The following is a 13135-nucleotide window of genomic DNA, read 5'->3' as shown; positions in this document are numbered from 1 at the left end:
CATATTTTAAACGTAAAAAAAAGAGTAAAGTGTTGTCTTAGTTTATTTAAAATTGCTTTAATAATATTTTAGTCGTTTGAAGGCCCAAACCATGTAACATTGCCAAAGTCTGTTTTCTAACCCGGCCAAGTCGGCACACATGTCAGACAAAGGGCCAACGCCAGCAACCCTTTGTGTCAACTGGCAGGTCCCCAAAGTCAGACCCCGGCCCCAAACCTCAACCCCCATTTAAGCCCTGTTGCCTTAAAGCTACCACTTCCCAATGGATCTCCGAGCAGGCCAAAGATATGCCGCATAGTTGGGGCCAAACTTAAAAAACAACTTGCACTTTGTTTGCTTTGGGGACATTTATCAGCTCCGGGGCTGATGGGCTACATTGGACGGAGGTGGAGGAGCTGGGATCTGGGATCTGGGGACAACTGGCAAAACAAAACTTAATTTAGCGCGGCAACTGCGAGAAGTTCAAGGATGGGGCCCCGAAAAAGGATATCGGCACTGGGCTCCCCAAACGGGCCATAAAATAAATAAAACAAAGGCGAAATTCTTCTTTCCTTTGTTGTTTTTTTTTGTCAGAGGATGGGAGGAGGCTAAAAAAGACAAAGGATGTATCGTCCCCCTTTTTCATATTTTTCAACTTTACGCAGTGTGGGCGTGGCTGGGCCCCAAAGGCGCTATGAAAATAATCATAGATGTGGGTCAAAACTTCAGAGCGGCGGTGAGCGGTCTTGGTCCTCTCCTCTTCGACCAAAAGGATATAACTTCCATCCCCTGGAACTCTCGCTTTTTATTATGTAAATATCACATAAACACCCGGGAGCAGCCATCATACGAACGAAGGCCACAAAAAATGGCACTCGTGGAGGGTCCTTCCTGGCCTTATCCCAGTCCCAGTTCCGACTCCTCATCATTATCATGCATATGCCATAAAGCAACTTGTTGAGGCAGGGATCTCCGCCTCGAAGAACAAACAACCGACAACATTTTCGGGCGAATAAAAACAACTGTGAAGTTTTTCCTTTGTATGTGCCAGCCCAGATGCTTGAAATGCATATGGCTGATGATTGGTATGGGAAAAAATCCTATTTAAATTGCTAAAATCCTGTTAAATGGCCGACGCGATACCGCAGGCCTGGTTTTCAATGAGCTCCAAGCCACGACCTGTCGAGAAGTTATCTGTAGGGTCAGGATGCTATTCCTCACCAAAGGTTACGAGTTAAGGTGGCATATATGGAGTGAGAATCTCTGAGAACGCTCCTTGTGTGTTAGAATACTTTAGAATACTTTATATGGTTGCAGAGTTTATCTCTAAGTCCTGCCATTACAATTTAACAATGTGCTAACTAACGATTTAGTTAATGCACAGATTGCGGTAGATTAAAAAGGGTTTGAAATAAAATACTATAGCTCTAGTCCTTTAGATGTTGTTTAATTAAATTCCTTAACAGAGCTCCTTACAGACTTTCAGAACGCTTTTCTAATCTAAAAAGCACTGGTCGAACTACCCCATGGATGCAGCTATTTAAATTGTCACCCAAAGTTTCCCTTTTCCCCTGGCAACCTTTCAATCCTCCCATCCATTGAAAGTATGCCCTTAATATTTTATGGTCTGGCGCTGAGATTTTATTCGGTTGCTTTTGTTGCCTTTTCAGGACATTTTTATTTGGTTTGCTGCTGTTGCTGAACTCATTTATTAGTTCCGTTCGTGTCCGACTTGCACTTTTTGACCCCTCTCGGTCACTTTTCCCCACCCATGACTATATCTTTTCGACCATTGTTGCAGAATGTTTGCCGTTGGAACTTTGTACAGTGAACAAAAATGAGAACGTGGCATCACTAATTAAACATTATATTAGAATTTATTTGGTTTATTTAAAGTTATATATACGTATAGTATGTTACAGACGTAAATGAAACTTCTTATTTTCGTTCATATATATAGTAATTACTAATAAAAATCCAAATTATCAGATAATTATATCAGATTAGGCAATTTAATTTCAGGAATTTATATGACCTTTAAGAAATCTATATATAGCTCCTGAATATGGCATTGATTTTCTTTGAGTGCCTGCGAGTCCAACAGCCTTGCGGCCATGGCCCAAAAAGTGGTGAGGGGGATTGCGGGTGGACAAACCTCTTTTTATTGTATCTGTCTGGTGCCGTTTTCTGGTCCGTCTTTTGTCGGTTTTTGGTCCCCGGATTTTGGTTTTGCTTTTGCTTTGGCCCAGCGCTATGACTTCCGCTTCACTGCCCCGCCCACCGTCCACCGCCCACCGCCTACCGCATGACCACCCCCTTTTAACACTTTCTGCTGTTGCTTTTTGTTTAGTCTAGAGATTGTTTTTTTTTTGCTTTTTGAAAATTTGCCAGCACAAAAAAGAATCATTTGCCACAACTTTTCTGTTGCAGTTGGTGGAAATTGCTAAATAAATGCATGTTTCTGATTTAATGGTAGACAAAAAAAAAGGGGGGGAATGGAAAAGAGTTGGCAAGTACAGTTGTGCCCGTGGCGAACTCAGTTTTCCCCTTTTTATCTGTGGCGGGCGAAAAAAGTTTGACGGTGCTTAAAAATAGCATCGGCGGAATCGACGGGTCCATAATGGTTTCCAGGTTTCAGCTGGCCTGGCCCAATTTCCTTGTTCCTCCCATTTTCCACCGGCAACCCCCCTTTACACAAAAAACTTGCTCAACTCGAGCCATCAACGTCGGCAATAAACTTCAACTTTGCCTGTTTGCCAAATGTTTAATATTTCAAAGTAACGCCAGCCAATATCCTAAAACCTTAAACCAGAAACCCCAGGGCCAACAAAAAAGAAAACCCCTTCCCTGGGCGTTATTTATATGACAATTTCGCTTGAGCGCGCGTTAAAATATCGCCGACAATATTTTATGCTCAATGCCTTGGCTCATGTTTTGCCAACAGCACCCTCTCTCCGCCATCACCCTTCACGTCCAGCCACCCCACACGAGAGTCCTGAATCGCCCCGCAACGCCCACATCCGTTTGCTATGATAAACTTGGCAAATTTATCCTGCTTTGTGCCATACGTCTTTTGGCACAGTTTCCGCTCGAGACATGTACCGAGTTGCCTTCACCCGATTTGCACTATTTGCACAGTTTACAGTTTCAGTTTTAGCAGCTACGACTTCTTCGACTTCGGCGAGATACTTTTTGTGTGCATCTGCAAGATACTTTTTCCTGCCAGCGCGGGCAGACCAAATATTTGCCATCGCAGGGAGACAAAACAAAGACATGGCACGGCTCACGCACAGCCAGCTCCAAATTGGAAGCGGTATTTGGGGCAGCGCCGTTGTAACCAGCATCCACCACCCACTCAACCACCCAGCCACCTAGTTCCCCAGTGGAGGCCAAAGCTGAAGGCTGTGTGCCAGTGAAAGTCGCCGCGGCAACAGCCACTCGTCTGTGAAATAGAAAACGAAACAATAGATGGGTGGTTTCTGTATCTGAGTGGGCGGGTGGGGCGTAACAGCTTACAGAGAGTGGCCGCCAGGGGGCGCTTGCCAATTGCGCATCGTCACACATGTTACTTCAATTTTCAGTAATGGTAATCGGGCACAAGTTTCAGTCCCATTCCCATTCCTATTCTCCATTCCGCTCCCCATTCACTGCCCCACTCAACCAACCGCCCACTCCTCCAATCAGCAATTGGAATCGAGCTTGGGCTTGGATTTCGATTCGGAATTTGGTGCACGAACTGAACGCTTTCTGCTTCTCCATTTCTGCAGCTGATTTGTGTTTATGAACCGCAAAAGCAACACGGATATGGAGTAGATGTGATTGGGAAAAGGGGCACACTATAATCAGTTCGGAGAAGCTAATTTTAGGGGGAGTCAGGTTTAATGGATACATGTGTGCGGTGCCACTTTCAAGTGATGAAAAAGAACTTGTTGTGGGTAATATACACATGGGAGAGGTGAGGTGACCTCAATTCGAGTACTTGTGTTAAAACTTGAGTTAAGTACAAGAAAAGATTAGATTAATCTAAGGCTCTATGTTCTATATTTCCCTATGATATATACCACAAGTACAAAATAAACATGTTTAGGATATGAGTGTTTTAATTAAGCTCACTTTTCAAACATATTTCCCCCAGGAAAGATGAATATGCTATCGATTACCTAACGAAATATTGTTTAATAAATAAGCAGTAGGTCCACAACATGATATGCTTTTAATGCATTGTTGAAATTTCCTCTAGATTATTATGCAAAAGTTGTACTCTACTTTCTAAATTTCCAAAACTGCCTGATGGTCACTCCCACACATCCAGGGGAATCCCCCACTTGGCATTCTCCGGATGTAATCCATTGCAGGTTCAACACCCCCAAAATGAGCGGTTAAAGAGGCGCCCCAGTGAGTTGGCTCATTTGTTGGTTCTGTACTGGCTCAGAGATGGTGAAAAGATGTCCCTAGCCGGTAATCTCCTCTGCCCACCATATTATCCGCCCAAACAACAGGAGCAATGCGGCGCTTCGGATTCAAAAAGTATTTTATGGCCCCCTTGAACATTGAGACTAGGCGACGGCGACGGCATCGAAGACCGCGGGGATTGGGAAAAACCGGCGGATGACAAAGAGGATGATGTCGACGACAAGCCAAGAATTTGGCAAAGTTGGAACTGCGACGATGCTTTTATGGCATAATTCCTAGCACCTCCAACGCCGTTGCCCGCATCTCTGTTTGTTTTTACAGCCTGGCCAAAAAGTTGGCCAAAAGACGAAGAGAACGAGCGAGAATTGGCACTGCAAGAAAGTAAAGAGTAATACCCAAAGCAGTCATAAAGTAAACCAAATATTTTACATATAAACGACCGCAAGACGACGTCGTCGTGGAGGTTTTCTCCTCGGCCCCAGACGACGTCGCCATTTTAGCCATAATTTTCTAGCCATCTCGTTGCCGTGGTGGCTTTTCTCCATTGGCTTTCTGCCCATAGAGCGGCGACAGCCGAAAGTAGGTAAAAAAGTTTCGCCCATCGACCTTGCCATCCAGCAGTGCCCGCCCTTTTAGCACTTCCGTGTCTGGGAGTTTAAAGCCAAGACAAAGTTATATGTGGCAGACAATAAATCCCGAGCTATTGATCCTTGCTATATGCCTTAAACAAATTTATACGGCAAGCGGAAAACTAACCCATATATCCCAGACTTATTCAGGAATCTAGAGCAAAGTGGGGTGTGCCTTTTTTTTTGTTTTTTGATAAACGCGCATATGGCGCCATTACAGCATGTCGAACATAAACTTTGCCAGCGAATGCAGATGGCGGGAAGACCCACAAAAAAAGGGGGGCTTTGGACTCGGTTTCTAGGTTCCGGCAGACCATTTAGCGTCGAGGGCTTTAAAATTAAGGCGCGATAGTGGAGGTTTTACTACAAACATGGCTTAGGCAAGTTGAGACATAAATTCTGTGTATGGAGTGGAGTTGGAAGGAAGGAGGAGGTGGTTCAATGAGGTTGCCAGAAAATGGTGGGTTAAAGGAGCACCTTGTGCAGACTAGAGACAGAGCAAATGAAATTGGTTCGATATCAGTGAGTTCAAGAATGAGCAGCCAGTTGGCAGATGCATTTTTACAATGTAATGGCTTAAAAATGTAAGAAATGTTAACTACTTTAATGACGAGCAGTTTATCGTAGAAAACTCCTATAGATTATATTAGTAGCAGAGGTAATTTAATGGATCTCAATCCACTGCCATCGCCACCACCCTCATTTTCATTATGATGTTGTGTGCACAGGACTTGGGACCATTTAGGAGCCTCGTAACTCTAGAACCCAGATCCTTTTGGCCGAACTCTCATTTCAAGTGCCGAAAAGTTTGCCGAGCTTCTAAGCCAAAGCAAATTAAATTGCCATTGCCAAGGCAAAATGATTTTTTCTGCTGTCGCTTTTGTTTTTTTTTCTCCACTAGATGGGATAAAGTTGGCCAACTTTCGCCATCATTTCTGCTGTCGCTTATCGACAAAAGTCAGCAAAAAGATCGGATTTGTATTTAAATTAAGCATTAAATAGTGAAAAGGTAAAGGGCGCTAAATGAAAACGAGCCAACTGGATATGGCCGAAAATGAATGCACTTGAGAAAAATACTAGTACTCCTATTGTATTGTTAATCTTATTGATATCCTTGGTGAAAAGGAATCTTAAAATATTATATTAATATTATGAATATAAATTCATTTCCAAATATTTATTATTGCATATTTATAATTATCTTCAGAATTGTCAACAATTTTCGGCATTGTTGGGTATTTGGTTTCTAAAATTTTACGCTGTATAGAGGACTTGGAGCAAGGAAGGCTTGAGCTCCTTACAACGGCATTTGCTGACAAGCATTAGGAAAGGACTATTCGCGACAATGCCTCCCCCTTCCCTTTTGTTGCTGACTCAACAGAAGCAGAAGGATGTTGGGTGGTGCTTAGGTCGCGCCAATGGGCGGTGGATGGTAGGTGGTGGGAGGTGTTTGGTGCATACCTGCAGCTGGACTTAGTGGCCTGGACAGCAGAGCTTCCGCTTCCATGTCGTGGCCCATAAATCTTTTGCAAAATCGCGGCCGGGCGCAAAGTGCACCACAAAATGGTGAAAATTGCACGGCAAGGATATATAACGGCAAAGGGGAACGGACAGAGACAGTCGGAGAAGAAGAGCGAGACAAGGATCTAAGCGGGCAGCTTACACTGCTCCAGCTCCACTCCGTTTGGGGTTAACTGGGGTTCAGGCTGCTCTCAGTTTCGCTCGGGTTTAGTTGGCTGTGCGTAAATTTAGTGCCCTGGAAATTTAGTTTCACAGTTGCGGTGATTTACTCGGCCGCTGTTGTCCTACGAAAAAAACGAACACAGTGTGGCAGGAGTATCAAGGTAATTTCAAATTTGTAAATAATATATTAGTGGAAAGCGGCTAGCTTTAGTGAAAGTTAAATATTACATTGCTAGCTGGCAAAATTGGTTACTTTTTTTTTTTTTGTTTAACACGAGATAGGAGTTGAGATTTGGACCACTAGTAATTCGCTCTTCATTCCACTGTGCATTTAAAATGTTCCATATTGTTTGCATTTGCTTTTAAATTTCCACGCTCAACATTGTACGTCCATGAAGTACAAAAAAGTATAAAATAAGTCTCAACTTTTTGCCTACTGCCCCGTGCGCTCTTCCCCTTCCCCTTCCTCCACCGGGTCTGCGTTCCCCGGTGAATTTAACATGAGGCAAGGCCGTTGGGAGGTGGGTCTCGGTGGGCGGTGTTCGGTGGGTGCAGCGGGACAGCGACACATGTGTGCAGAACTTTACGTGGCTGAAAGCGATGGTGAGGTGAGGTCTGAAATGGAAGGGGCACGGAGCGTGGGGCAAGGGGAAGCGTGGTTTTTTGCTTTAAGCAGCACCATTGTTTATGCTCCGTGCTCAAAGCGAGCGGGAACGAGAAGTAGAAAACTACACAAAAAAAAAATAATATAATAGAATTATATATACCACCACTTAGAATGACAAAACATATTTTTGAAAGGAATGATAAGTGCTTTTTACGATTTCACTACATAACATATATTGTCATATTGTCCAAGTAGCCATCATCATGAGCTAATAGGTAAGAGCTTCTGGCTTAAATGCAAAATTTATTATTTGTAACAATGAGGAGGCAAAATATTATAGCGAGCTCGGCTTTTCTCTCAGTGCACGAATGCCGAGAGCTAACCAGACTCATTTAAAGAGAGACCCCGAGACATGAGTTAAGTGCGATGGCGAAATTTATGCGAAGAATGCAGCAGCAATATGTGCAACGGCAGCAGCAGCAGCAGCAGCAACTCTGCAACACTGCAACAGCAGCAGCAGCAACATCAAGTGAACCACATGGTCGGCAAGCATTTTTCTTCGTCCTGTTTGTTTTTGGCATCCCATGCTGGCTGGGAGCACCCAAAAAAGGACCAACAGGGGCAACAGGACGATATTTTTCCTCATTTTTTCCTGGCCGGTGAATAATGCTTAACGTGTGCGTCTGTGTGTGTCGGAGACAGGAAAAGTATTTGCGAGTGAAAAGTCTGCAGTTGCCTGTGTGATGTGTGAATAAGTAAGCTTTGTAAGAAGTTTTTCATTTCCCGCTTTTTCCTCTTTGTCCGCCGCTCATCTCATCTCTCATTCGCCACCATTCTCGGCAATTTTTCAGTTTTCCCCCATTGTTTCAAAGGGAATCATCGTGTTGGCGGAAAATAAGGGGCACGGTGGCTAGGCATACGGAAACTTAATAAGATTTTAATTGAAGCGCAAGAATTTAATTAATTTAATTATGAATACATAAGCTGAAGACGACCAGAGGAATGATATACGTAAGTGTGTGGAGGAAGACGCGGAGCGCAAAAATACTTGGTCGCATTGAGGAATGCAATAAAATGGCAGATTTGATTAAATCATTTAACATTTTAACAAAAGCCAAAGGGGTGAATTCCCCTAAGATTTCTTAAGAATAAATTATCTAGGAAAGAGGAAAAGTATTTTCCTGAGCTCTGCTTTCTTATACAAAAAAACGTGAAAGTTAGAAAAGAAAAGTCGATATTAAAGGACTGAAACCTTGGCACCCAATATTTAATGATACACCTAAACACGCCATAATTACTTATCATATATTCAGTGATATCAGTTGTAAGTCAACACAACAAAGTCACGTTCTGGGGCTAAATTCGATGAGCGCGTTTCAGGGGCTGTTTTAAACGCGTGCGTCGCCATGGCACAGTATTCATTTTTTTTGGCGCGTTTCAAGTTGCCGTACAAAAAATACATATTAACTTCCGCATTCTGAATTGAATGAGTGAGTGCATTGGCCTGGGCAAGCGTAGAAGAAGAATTGCGTGACAATTATGTTGCACATGCCAGAGTGTCTACTGTTGTCTAGTTAGATCTGCGAACCCGTCATTCATTGACTTAATTAAAACCAGACTTTTCGCCGGACGGCGAGTCATTAATTTCATTACTGCTTTCAATTAAATGCGAACGAAATGCTATCCTCAAAGGCAACTGCAGCTGCATAAATCAATTGATTTGGCTCGCATGTCTTCTATATCATCGTCATTGAGCTTGATTCATTCATTTGAACACTTGTACATCTGTTCGCCCATGTTCGTTTATCAATTATTGCTTTTCGGAAAACGAAGGGGCAAAATCAACAGACTTTTCCCCTGCACAGTTGACCGACTTTGAGTTATTGTTGCTGCGCAGCTTGTTTTGTTTGATTTTCATTAAGTGTAGCCTCCCCTTGCAGTTTCGAGATCTTGTTGCAACTTCCCAGTTGCAAGTTGCCAGTTGCCAGTTGCCAGTTGCCGGTTGCTGTTGCAATTACTTGCGTCATTAAACCGGCGACCATTCAGCCCAAGTTCTTGGGTTCGAGTTCGAGTTCTCCCCGGGTCATTCTCCTGATCCCTTGGGTGATTTATATTACTTTGCCAAGTTTTCACAGTCGCCAACGATTTTCAATTGAGTTGCCCGCTGTGTTTTGCCAACATTAACAACTTGCAATTAGTGTGCATATGTTGCTGCTGCCGCTGGATTTAAGTAGTTCTGGTTAACCCCAAAAACGGCACGTAATTTGCGCAAGTTTCAGTTTCGATTTGATTACCTTTAATTGACTTTTCAGCGCCGTTGAATCAGCGACTGTGACGTCGGCAGAGGCGCAGCGTCATCAGCATTTAACACTTTTTGCCGCCGCTCATTAACAATTCAAACTGTGTGCTTTTGACCCACTCCGACTGCCTGGTGGCTTAATTTATTTTATTAAATTCAATTCCAATGCCGGAACTTGTTGTCAAACATATTGTTGATAAAGGGCCGCCTGCAACGAGAGAAATGTGCAAAAAAAAAACCATAAATTATTTAATCCAGCTGCAGCGGCATCGTAAATTGTTAATAATATGGCAAAGAGGTTTGTATGTCGGCAATTTATGATTTGCTTAAAATATTCATTTAAATGCTTTCCGAGTAAAATCGCTCTGGGGACACTCACGTTTTACATAATATCCATATTTTTTGCGCTATCTTTTTTTTTGTTTTGCTCCCATTGCCAGCAATTTTCTTTTATAATTTCAATTTTAATTATTTATTTATACTTATATGCCTTAATGGTTCGATGATATTGATTTTCCATACATTTCCCGAAACACTTGATTACATTTAAAATTATGCATTAATTAGATTTTTTACCTTCATGCGTTCCTACGTTAATTCCCATCCGAATTCGACTAGATAAACTCTAGATAATTATTTAATATTCAATTACTCAAACAGCAATTTTGCATTTGAATAGGTTCCCAATCGGTGGTAAAAAAAGCGTTTAACAAATTGTTCGGTCTTAATTAATAAATTGTTTGCTCTGCAATTTGGCTGTGCAACTGTTTTCGCAAGTGAAATATTTCCGCAATTTAATATGCTGCAAAAGGAGCCACAGAGGTGAGGCACCATAAAGCAAATGTGAGCTTTGGCCGAAGCATAAAAAATATATACATATGTATGTATATATCTGAAAATGTGGGCAAAGGCAAGGAGCATACAAGGGAAAATGCAAAATGCCGGGGCTCGCCTATTGCCACTGGGAAACTGTCCCTTGTCTGGGAGCCCAACCGCCCAATTCCCCCGACTCCCAACTCCCGACTCCCGATCCTTTTCTCCTGGACCAGCCTGTGTCCCTTGTCTTTTGGGCTCCATACATGGCAAGTGTTGTAAGTATGTGCTTAAATACGCATTTATTCATACAAATATGGCCAGAAGGCGTCTGCGGCAACCGCAGAAAGCATCAGCATCAGCAGTCGAGAGCAGTTGGAGTCGCAGCCGGCAGAACAATAAAAGCAAGTTGTGAATGCTTCAACTTAACTGGCTGTCGAATGTGGAACATCCTATTATTATGCACACATTTCATTTGTTAATATTAAATGAGTCGAATGAAAGGATAGCCAATTTTTAAACAAGGGTTTTTGAATAAAGAGTTAGAGCTGTTAAAACGTATTTCAATTGGCTAAACTTGCCATAACCTTTATCCTTTAATACTTAAGTTACTTTTTTTTTGCTTTTTTGTGTAGATCTCTAAATTTCCTTGGCTTCATCATGCCGCATGCTACCCAGCGGTCACTCGGAATGGCAAAACGCAGAGCGAACGAATTTCCATGTCGTCGTCGTTGTCGTTGTCGTGGTTGTTGCTCGTTAGTTGCGCATCTGATTTGCCCGTCGAGGGAAGAGCCATGGAACGGGAGCTGAGGAATTGGGGGCTACGAGCAGTGGAGCTACAGGATGCGGACCCAGTGCTGGACCCCTGGCTGGTAACCCCGCCGGCTCCTTGGCCACGCGAACATGGCGCAAATGTGACAAATATGGTCATGAAGTGTGCAAGTGACAAGTCCAACATACTTACAAATTTTCATGAGGACCCACTAAGCCCGCCGACTGAGGGCCAGAGCGGAATTCCTTTGCGTTTTCAAATATATGTTAATGATGCAGCAGAAGGGGGTGGTGACGGGGCACACAATGATTTTCAGTTTTTCTCCACGGCATTTTCCCTGTTTAGTTGGTCAAACGTATTTCCTGTCTTTCCGCCGCTTGCCCAACACCTCTTCAACTGTTTTTATTTTAACGATTTTCCCCGTTTCTTTAGCAGCCTTTGTTCGGCAAATAAAAAACTGATTTGAATATGTGCAAACTAATGCCGCCGTTGATGAGCTGGCGCTTTTTTTTTTTTGCCAGCTCGCTTCGCAAATTAAATTTCAATTTCAATTTACAGCGGAAGCGGTTCGAACAGGGATTTCTCTCTTTCATTCTTCGGGTCTAATGTGATTTAGATAGCTTTGGGTTTTTAATTGGCGCGAAGAAACATAAAAAACGGGGTAGGATGAGTGAAGAAGAGCTTTGCGTCATTGGTTATGGGAAATTTATGAAAGTGAAATCTTGTTACAATATTGCAATTTACTTAAATTTAGCTATCAAGAAGTATTTTTGCAGTGTCTTTTATTCCAACTCCTATCGAAGATTCTTTCCCACACTGCTTAATCGATTGACTTGTCGCAATCCTTGTTAATCCCAGTAGGATGTGCGTGTCTCAGCTCCAAACATCTTAAAGTGGTAAGAATAAACGGCTGGAAAATCAGTCATCTCTTCATGGCGTATGTCCATTTTCCAACCTCGGACAGGAAATGACAACGAGCTGACCGAGCATACAAGAAATCAAACCACTTGCGAGCCAGCAAAAACAAGGAGCAACTCCAGCCAAGATTTCCAGCCATGGTCAACGGCAATCAAACGTTGCATGCCACATGCAAGGGGCTCCTAAAAATCAGACGTCCAAGTTTTCCGATCCGAAAACTCATTTAAAGTAGGTACGCATCGAGCGAGGTGAGGGAATTTAATGTACTTTCGCACACAGAAAATAATCATCTTCGAAAAATGTAATCAATGAATGTATTGTTTACAATAAATTTTTATCTTTGAACCAAAAAAAAGTATATCTAAACAACTAACTAAAATGTAATAGTACTATTTTTTAGGATATTCGCTCAACAAATAGTCAATACATTTTGAGATGTAAATTCTCAATTATTTCTCGCTGTGTACGCACGCACATAGCTTGTCTCCCCTCGTTGAAACTCTAAACAACAAAATCCGTCACGAAAATTACATAATTACCTGCAATAAATTGTAATTACGGACTTCGGTAACATTTTGCTTAGATAAACGCTTTTCCATGTCGCTGTCTAGGTGCCCGGTGTTCGTTTGTGTGTTTATTTTTGTTTTGGTCGCTTTTCCATTTCGTTTTCATTTTGCCCAGTACGTCAACGACATTGACTTTGCTCCGTCCGCTGGCATAAATTAGACTAAGCAATTACAAACAACAGACAATAGTCTGAGGTGACAATGTCAAGGGGCTGGGCGAAGGGAGATGCACGTTTTTGGATCCACAAAATAGCACTCCATACACGTTATCCAAAATCCAACATTAAACGCCCTCAGGCACTAAAGTCATTTATACCGATTTGTGGGTGGGTGGTCAGAGATTTGGCCAAGCGGCCAGAATCATGCCCAGAGGACTTTGGCAAAATAAATCTGTGTAAATTTATAATTTAATTTCCACGCGAGTGTCCTCGAAGTCTTGCAAGCTCGGACATTACT

The 13135-nt window shown here is 42.6% G+C and overlaps 1 protein-coding gene across 4 annotated transcripts in view; it reads right to left on the bottom strand.

Moving 5' to 3' along the window:
* Window positions 1–13135, bottom strand: part of caps (capricious) — a 50951-nt gene that overhangs the window by 4645 nt on the left and 33171 nt on the right. For 3 of the 4 annotated variants that reach the window (NM_079332.4, NM_001043139.4, NM_001316462.1), the window contains exon 4: window positions 9606–9818. The exons of the other annotated variant lie outside the window; for it this stretch is intronic. The gene's annotated coding sequence lies outside the window, so the exon portion shown is untranslated. The remainder of the gene's footprint in view (window positions 1–9605; window positions 9819–13135) is intronic. 4 annotated transcript variants of the gene reach the window in all.

The sequence above is a fragment of the Drosophila melanogaster genome, chromosome 3L (genome assembly GCF_000001215.4).
Source record: "Drosophila melanogaster chromosome 3L".
Taxonomy (NCBI): Eukaryota; Metazoa; Arthropoda; class Insecta; order Diptera; family Drosophilidae; genus Drosophila; species Drosophila melanogaster.
Note: the sequence above shows the minus strand (reverse complement) of the source record. Positions and strands in the feature narration are given on the sequence as shown.